This window comes from Hylobates moloch, unplaced genomic scaffold, assembly GCF_009828535.3.
Source record: "Hylobates moloch isolate HMO894 unplaced genomic scaffold, HMol_V3 SCAFFOLD_11, whole genome shotgun sequence".
Lineage (NCBI taxonomy): Eukaryota > Metazoa > Chordata > Mammalia > Primates > Hylobatidae > Hylobates > Hylobates moloch.
This window is the reverse complement of record NW_026652286.1, coordinates 66056214-66071284: the sequence shown is the minus strand read 5'-3', so window position 1 is coordinate 66071284 and position 15071 is coordinate 66056214. Positions and strand designations below refer to the sequence as shown.

Below are 15071 nucleotides of genomic sequence, written 5' to 3'. Positions count from 1 at the left end.
TAATGGTAATACTGAAACTCCAGCTGGATGTTTGGTACACTGTGGCCTGATGAGTTACAGCAAAGATTGTAATGGGAATACCAGCAAAGGTGATTTTAATAGTGTGATGAGCGTGTGATAGAGTTTATTACCCAGAGTCATGGGAACACAGAGATGGTCCCTTAGTCACCCTGGGGAGTGGAAAGTCATGTGACCCTTGAGATGGGTCTTAAAAGAGATGCCAAATACTAAGTGCTTATTACTTTTTTGCCAAGCAGAAGGAATGCTTGGGAGAACAGGGGTGCAAAGGGCATTTCAGACAGTTGCATGGATAAAGGCCTGGGAGGTCAGCAAGGGCGTGGCGTGCCAGAGAACCCCGAGGAGGGTCGCTGCTTCGATGGAGGGCATGGTGGGGTGGGAGTTGAGTGCAAAAGGTGGGCAGGAGCCATATCAATGCAGGTGCTTCCTTGGGGACCAGGTTAAGCAAGGGATTCGGATTTTATTCTAAAGGCAGTGGAATGCCACTGTAGAATTAAATACTAGGGAGTTACTGGATCAGGTTTGTCTTTTACAATAGGGATTCTGTAGGCATGGTCTGTACTAAGACTTCTCCTGAAAGTCAGTGATCTGATTCAGATATGCAAGTCCTTTTATTAGTTCTAATGGGTGTGAGACTTAAAATTCCACAGACTTGCACATTTTAGGTGTGACTGTAGGCTGGATGTTGCTAAGTGACATGTGATTGGTGTTAAGTTAGTACCCTGCTGGAGTTTCTGGATGATCGTACTCCCCTGGGTTGCCATGCTCAGCAGTGGTGCATTCCAGGTGCCTGCTGAGCATGGACACAGGCAGTTGGATTCCTGCTGGTTTGAAAATGGCACTCTGACAGTGCAGCGTCAGTGAGGTCTTGAATTTCTGACAGCAACTAAAAGTTGCTGGGAATCTAGAGGTCTAATTATACTGTTAACTTGGCTTTCTTATTATTTGGTTAACATGATTTAGTTGGTTGTTAACCCTGCACTATGAAGTGATGCATATTTATGCTAGGAATGTGTTTTGGCTTCAAAGTTTACGATAACTAGACTTCAAAACAGGTATGAAGTTTAGACGCATCATCTATATCCCTTTGCAAAAGATGTCTCTGTCTCCCACATTGGCTTCTCTGGTGATTCTTCGGTGTTATTACCATGTTATTTTTTCCTGCTAAGGGGAAAATATGTGCGATGAGCAAGGGTGGCATCCCTTGCCTTGCCTCCATGTGGTTTCGAAAGGACTCAGGAGTGTTTGCATTACTTAAGGCTTGAGAAAGCAGTAAGGTGAAGGCAGAGAAACAGTGGAGGAGGCTATCACAATTTCCTCATCAACAAAGATGAGGGCTGTGGGGAAGGAGAGAGGGGTATGTTTGAGAGATGTTTAGGATAAGGGAGAACAATCTGATGTAGGGAATGACAGAGAGGGGTGGTGTCTAAGAGATCCCCAAACTTCTGGCTTGGGCAGCATTGGCGAGAGGGACAGTCTTGTATCATCCAGCAAGTACGTAAAGCAGGCCAAGATGAGGAGGCTTGGAAGTGGGCAAGAATGTGGCTTGTTCTCCCACTATGTGCAGACAGAACAGCCGTGCATGATGCGATGTCAGAGGTCAGGGTTGGGCTCAGCATAGAGGTGTTGAAAGCCAGGTCCTATCTGCACCCTGTTTTGTTGACAGTGGGGAACCCATGAACACATTCTAGTTAGATGACTAAGATCAGACATGGGTTTCTGTGAAATCATTCCCTGGAAATTGAGGAATCAGGAGGATGGAGGAAGGGAGGCATCTGGGTGGAGATGCTGAGGACTTGATGATGGCAGGGAGAACATACAGGCATGGGTATGCGTGCAGTGTCTGCAGCTTCTATTTTATTTGGGGGTGGGGTGTGATACAGATTCTAGAGTCAACACAGAGGAGAATGAGCAGCCCTTGGTAAGCTATTAACCAGGAGCAGGTGGGGGCAGGGTGGGGAAGGTGGAGTGGAAGGTGACTGGGAGAGCTCTCCTCTGTTCTGGTGCCCAGGCCTGCCTTAGTTAACAGTGGACCCACAGTGGCCTGAGTGGACCTAAGACTGGAGCTGGTCTGACACTTGCTGACCTGGAGGCTTCTGTGCAGTCTGCAGTTGGGCCAATGGCAAGATCAATAAACCTTGTCTTCAATGTTCAAAAGCCTTCTTGTTCTGTGCCATTGCCGAAACCATTCTCATTGACTGGTAAGTCAGCTTAAGGTTCAGCAAAAAGGAGGACATTTAAATTAAAGATCAAATATTTATCACTTTGATAGTGACTGATGCAACTTCAGCAGCTCAAGTTCATTTTCTGATGGGGTCATTCCCTTTCTCCTACCCTAAAATAGACTCCTAGGAGACTCTGGAGAACATTGACACACCGCTATGTAAATATTTGATAGTAGCTTAGCTTACTGCCTTTCTTTTGCGAAATATTTGAATTTTGTCAGGAATCAAAGGTCTGCAGTGAAGCACACAGGGTAAGCATTGAGACGTGCACAGTGTGTTTGCAGAATCCCTTTTGGACCGGCCGTCTCAGCTCCTTGGCTAGTCTCTTGCTCATCGTTCATCAACTCGTTCTGCTCTGGTCGCCCTGGCCCCTTGCTACCCCTTAAACCTTCAGGCTGCTCCTGCCTTGTGGCCTTTGCCCTCCGTGCCCTTCCCCGTCACCCTCTTCTTTGAGGTCTCCTTGGGGCTTGCTCCAGCCTTTCCTGCAGACCCCTGCTCTCCAGTCAGAGAGGCAGTCCCTTGTAATGCTCTCTGTGTTAAATCACGTCCACCACCCGGTCACCTTACACTCTTTTGTCTTTCTTCATAGCACTTTGTTCCTTGACATATTACACTTTTATTTGTTTATTTTTTATCTCCCTCAATTGGAATGTGAGTTCCATGAGACCAGGAACTTTGTTTTCATTATTCTGTCCTGTCACCAGGACATAACCCAGCGCATCGAGTCTGCCTTGTATTTGGTGAATCAATGAATGATCAGATGGACCAGTCAATCAGTTTGTATATTCACAACAGTTAGTCAGCATGTGGCAGGCGGTAGGTGCTCAGGAAGTGTTTGAAAGAATGAATTAGTGAGTGAGTGAATGAATCTGTGCATGGTTAGTTGCCAACACTGGTGCTCAGCAACTGTTAGCTGGATAAATGAACGGATGCTGGAGCTTACTCGCCTGTCTCTGGTGCTAGTCCCCAGCTTCTTTATTGGGGGAAGGCCCGGATGCACTACCTTTGGTGTGTGCTCTTGTTCCTGTTTGATAAATTCAGTTAGTCCCTCATTCTTTCCGTTTGTCTGCCATCAGCCCAGGCTCTGTAATTAACTTACTGTAATTTAGCTGAGAGGTGAATTTTTCATTTTAAAGATGTTATAAACAACTGGTGCTTGTGCATCTTGGTCTTTGATGAAGTTCATGCCTAAAAGAACATGAGGGCTGTGTTACGTGTCTAGGAGAGAAGGGGCTGTTAGCCCACACTTGGCCATAAAAACATGGGGACAGGCTGGCAAGTTCTGGCAAAGTTGTGTTTCTCTAGCTCCAGTGCACCAGCATGCCAGCATGGGGGCCAAGGATCAGGGTCAGTGTGGTCATCTTCCTCAAGGGTCACATTTAACCCAAAGATTTGGGAGAAATAACATTTTAAAATTTTACAACCAATACTGATATTTGTTAAAGGAGAATTCAATATCGCTTAGTAGTTAAGAGCAGGCTGTGGAACCAGACTGCCTAGGTTTGACTCTGTCTCACCACTTACTTGCCTAGTGGTCCTGAGCAAGTTACATAATCTCAAAACTCATTTCTCACTTCTAAGGTGGGAGCCTGTGATGCAGTAGAGCCAACAGCATGGGGATGTCAGGGATCAGTGAGAGCCACGGAAGGCTTTATCACAGTGTGTGCACATTGTAAGTAAACAACAAGGCGGATGTTACATGTGATCACTTGATGTTTTAAGATAACAGAGGAGCCAAATGAAATTTTATTCTTACCCTGGCCATGCCCTAACATGGCCTCCAGGGATGGGCATTCATTTACTTCTGCATATTTCAGATGGGCAAGTTAGGAGAAGCACTGCCTTAACAGAACCCAGTGCACACCATTGGATGGCTTGCATGCTTTCTCAGGAATTCTTCCCCAGCCTTGCCTTGGAGTTGAGCTGCCATTAAGGAAGTGATGAATTAGCCATGCTTACTTTTAGTACCTGCTGTTTTAAAGTACCTAATTGAATAGCAAATGAAGTTGAGGGCACCTACAGGTTTGGATAAAGAACTGCCATCTAAAGAATGACGGTATATAGAGGAGCTTGTAATTTGAGCATTTTCACACACATTGCTTGCATTTCATTCTTATAACCACCTATTCATCAAGGTAGAGAAGACTGTCAGAATGGAAAGAGACTTCAGTAACTCTTGGGTCCATCTCTTTGATATGATTTCTGAAGTCCCTTCTTCAGCATCCTATTCATCTTTCAGAAAGAAAGAGCATTCCCTGCCCCAAAGGCAGTTCAGTCTGGCTCCCCATAATTTCTACACATTGGTTTAAGTTCTGTCTTTTAGAGCCGCAGCTAAATCTAGCACTTCTTCAACTTGTAATTTATGCCCTTTTAATATACAGACCTCTGGAGCTAGTGTTTCCACAACCTCACCTGGGCCATTTAACCATTGTGGTTTAACCATCAAATACATGAAGTCTGCGGGAGGCCTCCTTGACTGGTAGGTCGGCTTAGTCCAGTGGACTTAAGCTACAGGTCTCAACTCATTGATTGATTGTGAAATCTCTTTTGTGGATCGCAACCAGCATTTTTTTAATGAAATGAAATATCAGAGTATAGAAACATACATACTTTCTAAAACTCTGATTTCAGTTTGTGTTGCATGTGCTGCTGTTGTATTCTTTCTGCACATCATAAGCATTTCAAAAGCCATTGTTTTGGACCCTCTTACAGGAATTTCAAGTTACTTCATTTTTATTTAGTTATCATCTTTGTCCTTTTAATGGTTGAATTTGCTTCAGGTCAACTAGTTAAAGACATAGTAGCTGTGTTTCAGGTTGCTGATGGCTATTAATTTAACTCTGATTGCTCTGTAAAGAAGAGCATTTCCTGGCTGGCCAGGGTTAAATAACAAGATCTGTTCAAAAGCTCTGCTTCCTCCTTTTTCCTTACTCCAGCTTCAGTGAGAGAATTTGGCTGTGAGCACCTAGAGGATTTCGTGCAATCTTAGGGCCTGTCCTTAAAAGGCAGCCTTTCCTCAAGGCAGGAGGAGCCTCCTTTGCTCCTGGCTCTGGGAAGGAGCTTTTGAGGACAAGCCTGCACTTAAACATGGGCTGCTTTGGTCTCTAGACTGCCCTGAGCCTGAAAGTATTCTCACAAACAAGAGAGGCACCTTATCACAACTTGGTGTGAGGGATGTGACAATACCTCCAACTGGAAAGGGAGGGATGTGGTTTAGTTGAAAGAGCAGAGCTGAGAGTCTAGCATTGTTTTCTGGTCCTGAACTCTGCATTGGGGATGGAGGGGGAGAGGTGTGGAGGGACAGGTGAGGGACAGCTGTGGAGAGAAGGGGCTCCTTGGACACATGACTCTTTGAACAACGGTTGGATTTCAGGTTCAGGGCCTATGCCAGGGACTTTTCTTTTGTAATCTCATATCATCCTCACATTGTCTTTCTCTTACTTTGTCGTACTGGCCTGATGAAACCCCATCCCTGGTTAAATTGAACCTCCTACTTTTTCTGTGCCTACACCTGTGCGCTTGGTGCCATCCTGAATTTCCTGCTTCAAGCTGTGTGGCCCCCAACTGCAGTGGGCCCCGAGCTGGTGGCAGGTCACGCCACTCCTCCCATTCAGTCATCGCCTCCTCGACAGCTGTTCGTGGCTTCTCTCTCTTCAGACTCCAACATCTCCCTCCTCTCCCTGCCTCCTAAGCAGATGCTCTTCTTCCAGGAATTATTTTTCATACATAATTATTTTGTCATTATTCCTTATGACGATGACAGCTAATGCTTATATTATACCTACTATGTACCAGTCACTATTCTTGTATATCAGTTTTCTAGGTCCAATTATTAGCCCCATTTTTCAGGTGAGACATCTGAGGCACAGAAAGATTAAGTAACCTGCCTGAGGTTGCAGGGCCTATAAACGGCAGAACTAGGATTTCAGGCAAGCGCTGCCTCTGAGTCTTCCCTGTGCTCTTGTTTACTGCAGTCTGGAGAAGAGTTGCCCTCACTGCCTTCCGTCTGCCTGCTGCCACCTTCCCTCAGACTTACTCCGATTTTGCCCTGATCTTGCCCCTGACCCCTCTTCACCAAAACTGCTCTGCAAGTCATGGAGGACCTGCATGTGGCCAGACCAGGTGGCCAGCTCCCCCTTCCTCAGGACACCTTCTTCATTTGCCTTCCAAGCCACCATCTTCTTCCTGGTTTTCTTCTTGACTCCCTTTTCAGTCTTTTCCTGCTTCCTCTTCAACTCCCCCAAGGTCTAGACTTTGGATTGCTCCAGGGCTCAGTCCCCTACTCTGTACACACTCCACTTCCCGGCTTTAAGGGCCCACAGCTCCCAGGGTCCTGTCTCCAGCCCGTTCTCCCTGCTTTGCAGGCCCATGCCTCCAGCTGCCTTTTTGTGCCTCTACTAGGGATGGCTGATAAATTGTCAAATTCCAGCTCTCCCCACCCACCTCACACCCTGTTGCAACTTCCCACCTCCCTCAGTGGCAACACCATTCTTCCAGTTGCACAGGCCTGAGAACCTTCAGTCTGTTTTCTTTTTTCCCACTCCATTTCCAATCTCGGTAAATTGTGTGGCTCTGCCTTCAGAGTGTGCTCGGTATCAGACCACTTTGCACCACATCTACCCCTATCCTGGAACATTAGGTTTTACCTGAATAATTCATTAGCATCTTCACTGATTTCCTTGCCTTAGCCCTTTCATGGCTGCAGTCAGTTGTCCACACAGAGTTCTTTTAAAATGTAAGCAGCACCCTCCTGTGGTCCCATTTTGCCCTCTGCTGCTCCCTCTCTGACCCTTCAGCTCTCCCTTTGCTTTCTCTGGACTTGCTGGCCCCTGCATGCTTCTCAGACATGCAAGGGATGCCCCGCCTGAGGGTCTGTGCACGGGTCCTGCCCTGCCTGGAAGATCTTCCCCCTGCACAGGTCCCTTCAAGTCTCTGGTCCAGTGTCACTTTCTCATGAAGCCTTCCCTGGTCAGTTACTCTAAATTTACAGCCTCTGCGCCTCCAGCAGCACATAGCATCATCTGACACATGCTCTATCCATTTGTTAGTTGTCTGTCTCTCCACATTCCCTGTGAATGAAGACAGCTTCATTACCTGAAGGCAACATTTTTGCTTGTTTTGTTCATAGCTGCATCCTCAACATTGTCCCCTGACATACAGGGTATGCTTAAAAAATATTTGAATGATAGATACTTTTATCTTTGTTCGACAATGTAGTAATTGAGGGTCTTAAGAGGTTAAGTTACTTGCCCAGGATCACAGACCCTAGAATTGCCAGGATGGGACTGAAACCCTGACATGCACTTAACTTACCATGTGCTGCTTTTTCTTGTTAACTAAGGACAATAATACATAACACAGTTACTTTGAGGATGAAATGAATAATGCACAGAAAAGCACTTTATTAATCCAAGTGTGCCAAAAAATATGTGACTTATCTAATTTATTGAGAATGCTAGCTTTCATGTCTCTGTCATTCGGCAACCCACTCAAAGATTCTTTTGTGTTTCTGGATTTTTATTTGGGAGTAGCCAATGCTGCTGCCACTGCTGCCAAATAACATTTTCTTCTTTTTTCTGCCTTTGGTGTGAGAACTATGTGTGTGTATCTTTTATCTGTCTGTAGCTATGATCCCTCCTCCCCCGCATATACCCACTGGCCTTCAGGTCAAGAGCTTTCCTGACCCCTGTGGCCTGTCGGCAGCAGGGAGCAGTGGAGCTAGCACCTGTGTGGCTGTCATTGTTTGTTTATGTATATGTTCCTGGGGCAGATGCTTATGTTATCAGCAGGTGCTTTGCGGGTGTCGGGAGTCCCATCTTGCACAATTCTCCTGGCAGCCTGTCTGCCCCTTACCCCCACTCTGCAGCAGACTGGAGTGAAGTGATCACAGGCCCATTATGGCTAAATACCAGGGACATAAAACGAAGCAAGCACACTTGATGAACCGCAGAGCTGCTGCTCTCAAGTGCAGAATTTATGTCTCCCTGAACCCAGGGCAGCTTCTCTGGGCTTATAGCATAAAGCATAGAGCAGTTTGGCCCTTCTAATGCCCCATGTTGTAATAACGACACAGCTACAAGAAGAGATGGTGGAGCTTTCCCCATATATACCATTCTCATGTTGTTTATTCATTTGTGTTCCTGATTTTGAAGTGGGAGAAACATGCAGCCACTTCTTAGGGAGCGCCTTAAACTGTTTTTTCTGAAGACAGGAGAGCTTTGACACTTTAGAAAAGGAGAACAGCATTGAGAATAGTCTAGTGGTTGGATGTCTGGGCCTGGTTACTGTTCTCACATGGGTTGTACAGTGGGATGTAATGGGCATTAGTGTACAGGGACTTAGCATGGACTCCAGGTCTGGTCAAGCTGTTCTCGGCAGGCACCCCTTCAATAGCCTGTGACATCCTTGGCTCCCTCCATGCTGTTGGCCCTGGGCAGTGTAGGGGTGGGTGGAGAGATGCACTTTTCCTGGGGGCCTTCAGAGCAGCCTGGCCCACACTGAAAACTCAAGCAGGATGTGGTGCATCTTTTAACCCAGAATGACTGCCCAGCCGGCGTGTAGCAGCACCTTCCAGGCATCAGGGCTAGCCTGATTGTAAGCAACAGACTTTACCTGCTGCCAAATGAGACACCAAGAAGGCTTGTGTTCCTCTCACAACCCTCCCTGTGTCATCAGCTTCCAGAGCTGACGAGCAGGAACCAGGCTTGGACTCTTGATCTGTGTCCCATTGGTCCACATGCCTTGTAGGGGATAGCCTGGCCTCCCTGGAAGCAGCTGCGTGGAGTGGGAGGAACACAGTTTCTGAGCCAGAAAGAGCTTGATTGGAATCCCAGCTGCTCTATTGACTTTCTAACCACCTGGGGCCTGCTGTAAGCCTCAGTTCCCTTGTCTGCAAAATAGGGATGAAGGCTGCTGTGAGGCTTGCGTGTTTGTGGAGGGCTTTAGTGCAGTCGCTTGATAGGTATTGAGCATTCAGGAAGCAGTAGCTGCTGTTCTTATTTGTAGGGTGGTTGAGAGGCACTGTGGGGTCACACAGGATGGGTGGGCTTTGGAAACAGGTCTCAGTTCAAATCCTCATTCGGTTGGTCATTCATTAAATACTTAATGAGTACTTATTGCAGGTTTTATAGTGGAGTTGAGATTGTGCTTGTTCCCAGCAGTCTTTGATGCTGGACAATAGCGTACTTTACTGAATCCCAGTTTCATCATTTAAATGGGGGTAAAAATTCCAATCTTGTATGACTGTGGTGGGAATGAAATAAGTATTTATAAATGGCAGCTAGCTAGTTTATTATTACAGAATTTTCTATTCTAACTCAATGGTTAGTTGCCTAAGATGAACTACTTGTCTTAAAATATTCCGGCTTTGATATTCAGTCCAGCAGATGTTTGTTGAGCACCTGTTATATAAAAGGCATCATGCCAGCCCAGGAGAATATTATTACCAGCAAGGCACATTTGCAGTCCCTGAGAAGTGGAGACATCAGAGGCCCAGCCAGCTAGGCAGTAGCTGCCAGTCAGTGCTGCAGTAAAGGTATAAACCAAGTCCTGAGATAGCACCGAGGAGGAAGCTGTTGCTTCTGCATGGAGGAGCTGGCAAAGGCCACATGTGATGGTTGTCCAAAGATGAGAGATGGCTCAGGCAGGTGACAGTGCGAGGGAAAAGGGCATTCCAGCATAGATGTTCCATCAGCAAAGGCATGGAGGTGAGAGTCCACAGGGAGGCTCAGGTGTGATGGTAATAGTGGGTCATTTGGGTGTGGTGAGGCTGGAAAGAATGAATGGAGCTGGGCTGTGAAGGCTTAGGGAGTTCTCAGCCTTGTGGGCTGAGCCTATGATGTGGAAAGCTTACAGAAGGGCAGGGTGAGCCCCTGACTGCATGGGGCAAGCTGTCTGGTAAAAGTATAATGCCAGCTACTCATGGAATTTAAAACTTTTCTAGTAGCCACATGAAAACAGAAAAGAAAACAGGTGAAATCGATTTTAAGAATTGATTTTTATTTAACCCAGTATATTCAAAACATTATTTCAACATGTAATCAGCATAAATAACTTTTAATGAGCTATTTGTCATTCTTTCTTTTGGTACTAAGCCTTCAAAATCTTGTGTGTATTTTATACCACAGCACAGCTGATTTTGGACCACAGCCATATTGTAGATGTTCAACACATGGCCGGTGGCTGCTGCATTGGCTGCACAGGTTTAGCAGGTCTGGGGTGATGAGAGTTGAATGTGATCTTCCTTGTCCTAGACCTTCCCCTGAGAGCCTGAACCAGCCTTCTCCCATCAAACCTTTGAACAGACCTGCCCAACAGCTAATTGGTACCTCAGGGAAAAGAGAAAACCTGGGGGATTTTGTCATCCATGGGTCATATGGTGCAAAAAAATAAAAAAAAGTAGAATTCCCTGGTGTTGCCCAGATTCATATACATCTCCACGGGACAGACCTCGCTGGACAGCAAGTTACTGTGTACCATCTATTGAGCCTCTGGTATGGCCTGTTCATCCACTGCATACTTCAGATAATACATTATTTCTAATTTTTCGATGTCTGCAAAACAGGTTTCTCACTCATTTTTACAGAGGAGGAGAGTTGGAACATGAGAGATTTAGTACCTTGTCCAAGATCGTTTAACCAGATGGGGCAGAGCTAAGGCACAAACCTGACTTCAAACCTGCGTTCCTACCTTTCCTTAATAGGATCTAACACTCTGTGTACATTATAATCTCCAAATCGGAGAAAAGTACATATAAGAAGTTAGCATGTGTGCATACATGCGTATCTATATACATAAGTAGGAAAAGATGGGAAAGTTATAATCACAGAAAAAAAAATCACAACAGTTCTGTGCTGAAGAATGCGTCCCTGCTTTCCTCCTCTCTGTCTCTGGTCTCCTGCCCACACATACTGGGGACCATTTGGAGTGTCCCCATGCCGACCGGTTGCCGTGGGTGTGTGCTGGTGGGGGATAGGAGCATAGCAGGTGGAGTTTCGTTAGAATTAGTAGAACTCAGGCATTTGTGAAGTTTCCCTTTCCCTGGCTAGGGAAGCTAGAGGCCGTGGGGCACTGGCATTTGAGAAGCTGGAGGCTGCAGCGTCCATCCTGCCTGAGCTGCTTGCTGGGCAGAAGCCAGGCTGAATGTGTGAGCTTCATTTATTTCTCTCTTCAAGGGGCTGCTGAACCATGATGGGGGCACAAAGTGGGTGAAGGGTGGGAAGATAAGTGGGGTGCACTCAGGAAGGTGGGGACTGTCCAGGCTTCAGAGTCACAGATGTGGGTTTGACCTTTGACTCTGCCAGTCCTTTTGTGTCAGTGACAGAGCCTTGGATTCCTCCTTGTGAAACTGGAGCAGTCATTTTAGGCAGAGCTCTTTCCAGTGTAAGGGACAGAGACCCCTTGGAGCCAGCCAAAGTTGAAAGAGGCGTTCATCACATACAGAGACACGTCGGGGTACCCTTAGGACAGGAACCTGTGTAGAGCTGGCCTCACAGGGGACTCAACTAGAAGGAGGAGAGTGTGGAGGCTTCTCTTGCAGCCTCTCAGGGGTGCTCCCTCCACCCCCAGGCCTCTCTCCCGCCTGGCTTCCCTGGTGACTACATCTGTGTGATTGTCCAACTTCAGTGTCCCTTCATGTCTCTTAGATTCTTGAAGTAGAGGCCGGTTGGCCCAGCTTCTCCTTTAGGCAAGCCCACATATCAGAAGTCCTAGCAGATGTACTTGAGCCAGCCCTGGCCCAGGAGGCCACCCGGTGCAGCCCCTGGGCCCAGAGCCATGGTGAGGCGGTCCTCAGCCCAGAGGGAGGCAGGCATGGACAGTGCTCTGTGGTGGCCTTTCCACCCTCCAAAAGTGATTGCTTCTTGCTTTCTCTTTCCCTGAGCCTGCCTCCCAACTTCCCAGACTTTAAGCTGAAACCTTCTCCTATTTCACTGAAAAAAACAGAAGCCTTTAGTCCCCTAACCCTCACAGTACGGAGCCACCCCTCGCCCCCAGTGCCATCTTCCTACCCTCCTCTTGTTGAGTTCGAAGGGTCCTTTGCCTCTCGAAGGCAGGTCTGTCCATTCGGCTTCTCGTCTTGCTCCTACAGAGACCTCTTCTTTTTGCAGTGTCAGGGTTTTCTCCCATTCTATTAGACCCCTCAAACGTCATTCTCTAGTTTCTCTTATAATTTAAAGAAAAAGAAAGAAAAACCATTTTGGCCAGACACATTCTTCCCACAGAACTTCAAAGCAGTTTTCTGCCCTGGTGCTGTTTGGCGTGCTGGCATGCAGACCCGTCATCACAAGCTACCAGAAGACAGAGGGGCTTGCAGCAGTGTCAGCCAGCTCTGCACTGAGCACGTGCCACCGACAGTTTTTCCTTGGCCAAATATTCCTGAGGAAGGAAGCAGTGCATTCGCTTATGTTCTGGCACAAGTGCCTCTGTCTTCTGACAGTTGACCTTCTTGACTGTCTTGGTCCCCACGACAGCACGTCCTCTTTTGCCTCACTCCTCTACTCTGAGTACCCCATGCTTACTCTTCCCCTTCTTGCCCGCTCTTCCCCTTCCTGCCCTGTAGCTGTCAGGGTGAAAGGGCTCAGTCTTGGGCCCTTTCTCTGCCTGCCTTAGACATGATCTCTCTTAATCCAATAGTTGATGACTTCCAAATACAGATCTTCAGCCCAGACCCAGCTCCTGACTCATTTATCCAGTTGCCTCCTTGATATTATTTCCATGACGATGTCTAAGAAGCATCCTCACACACAGAGCACTCAATGCGCTTTTTGAGCCCGCCCTTCCCCAGTGCCCATGCCCTGCCTGGCTCAGGCCACTCTGCCCTCTGCCTGGTGCTCTTCCTAGCTTTTTTCCTGGCTGGTGCCTTGTCACCACAGGGTCCCCTCCCCAGTCGTTATCTCAGAGATGCTTTCCCTTGCTGCCCCAGCTCACAGGTGAGTGAGAGCAGAGACGCTGCTCCTCCCTGAAGCCTGATGAAGTACCCAGGATTCAGATGGGCATGTTTGCCCTTTAAATCCTGACCAGACCAGCCCCGGCCCCAGCAGCTTGAGGCTTTTTTCCATGCCTCCAGGAACTTCTGAATGCATCTTACAAATGTTGAGAACTGGTCATTGTGGAGGCTGGGGCCTTTGAATGTCAACTACACTTGTGTGGGTGGATGCAGACAGCAGCATGAAGTGCAGGAGGGAAGTCAGGCCCAGCACTGCTAGCCAGACAGCCAGGGCACAGCTAGCCTCAGGCCCGGGGTGCCACCTGCCAGTCCTGTGAGGAATTTGGGAGATAGCAGCGGGCTCTGACAGGCCATTAGCTCCACAAGGAAATGACCACGAATCAGAGTGCTGCTAATGGCTTGTTTCTTTTTAAACAATTTTTTTGAGGCCGTGTCAGAGAGAATGGGCTGCCGTTTGCACCTTTGAACAGGAATGCTGTCCATTGCTCTGTTAGAAGCCATGGGGTATTTACAAACTGGGTGACTGTTGGCAAGACATTTTTCCCCTTTGCTCCTTGGTTTCCTCCCTTCCGTGATGGGGATAATAAAGGCTGTCTGTCTGACTCACAAGGCCGTTGGGGTGTGTTCCAGATGTTGGTATGTCAGCTAGCACGAATTCAGCACCCGCTCTGTGCCGAGCCCTGAGTTATACAGCTTCCTATTCCATCCTCACCACGGTCCCGCGAAGGTGGTCATCACTCAAGGCTGCAGTCAGGCTTAGGAGGAGCTCAGTGCACCCGTCCCTGGGCCGCCCACGGGTATGGGTGGAGATGTCTCACCCCGCCTGTACCGTGTCACTGCGGGCGGGCAGAGCTCTGCGTACAGATGCATTTGTTTTCCAGATTCTCACAGTCATCCTTTAAGACAAGCTGTTCTCATTGTTCTGGATTTGAAGGCAAGTCTGCCGGGAAGTCCTTTGGAAGACTGGAAAAGGAGAATTGGTAAAGCCAGGGGTTCCTATACCTTTCAGCCCTTAAGAAAGTAATAGTAGGTTTTTTTTTTTTTTTTCTCTCTGTTCCTAATTTCACGAAGGAAATTATACATTTGCCCAAATGGCGCTTCCCTTAATATTTGCTGAACCTTAATGTTTGCTTTTGATGGCATTATGCCATCCTAGCACAATAATATTTGTCGTCTCATACCTTAGGAAACTCTGCTTGATTTTGAATGATACAAAAAGGTTTTGGGGTCTAAATGGAATGAGAGGAATGGGAAGAGATTAAGGATCCCTCATAAAAACAGGGTGTTATCAAAAAGACCTTTCCCAACTCTGAGTCCACATTCTGCCACCTCGGTCACTTAGGTGTAAATGTCATCTTCCTCAAGATGATGACAGGCCACCCACTACCCTGGGACAAAACAGGGAAGACAGTATACAGCATAGGTACCTCTGCTAGAGGAACATTGGTATACAGTGCTCTTCTACTTCCAAGAACCCCTCACTCCATGCTACTCTCCCACAATATTGTAATGGACATCTGCCTTTGATATATCCCTGCCTGATACCCAACCCTGCTTCTTCACTGTGTTTGGAAAGTACTCTTCCTGCTGTACAAATTGGAAGGCTAGGCTGTGGGCATATGGGCCTGGGCTTGGCTAGTCACCTATGCATGGGAGCTGGTGATGCAGAATGCTGGGGGGTGGTGAGTTCATCTGGAGACTGTGCCAGCAGCCACATCTAGTTTTTGGGAATGGTCATGGTGGTTCGGCACCTCCTGCTCCAGTGCCCGTGTTCAGTGCTGACGGCGGTGATGCAGGCTCTGGCATCCTCACACTGGGAGTGTGAGTTGGGCTCCAGTTATGGCAGCACAGCATAATGTCCTGCCCATTTTCTGAGCCTGGTT

At 47.5% G+C, this 15071-nt stretch overlaps 1 non-coding gene across 1 annotated transcript in view; it reads left to right on the top strand.

Annotated features, from left to right (window-relative positions):
* The window catches only part of LOC116476809 (uncharacterized), a 46295-nt gene that overhangs the window by 29499 nt on the left and 1725 nt on the right, over positions 1–15071 (top strand). The window lies entirely within an intron of this gene.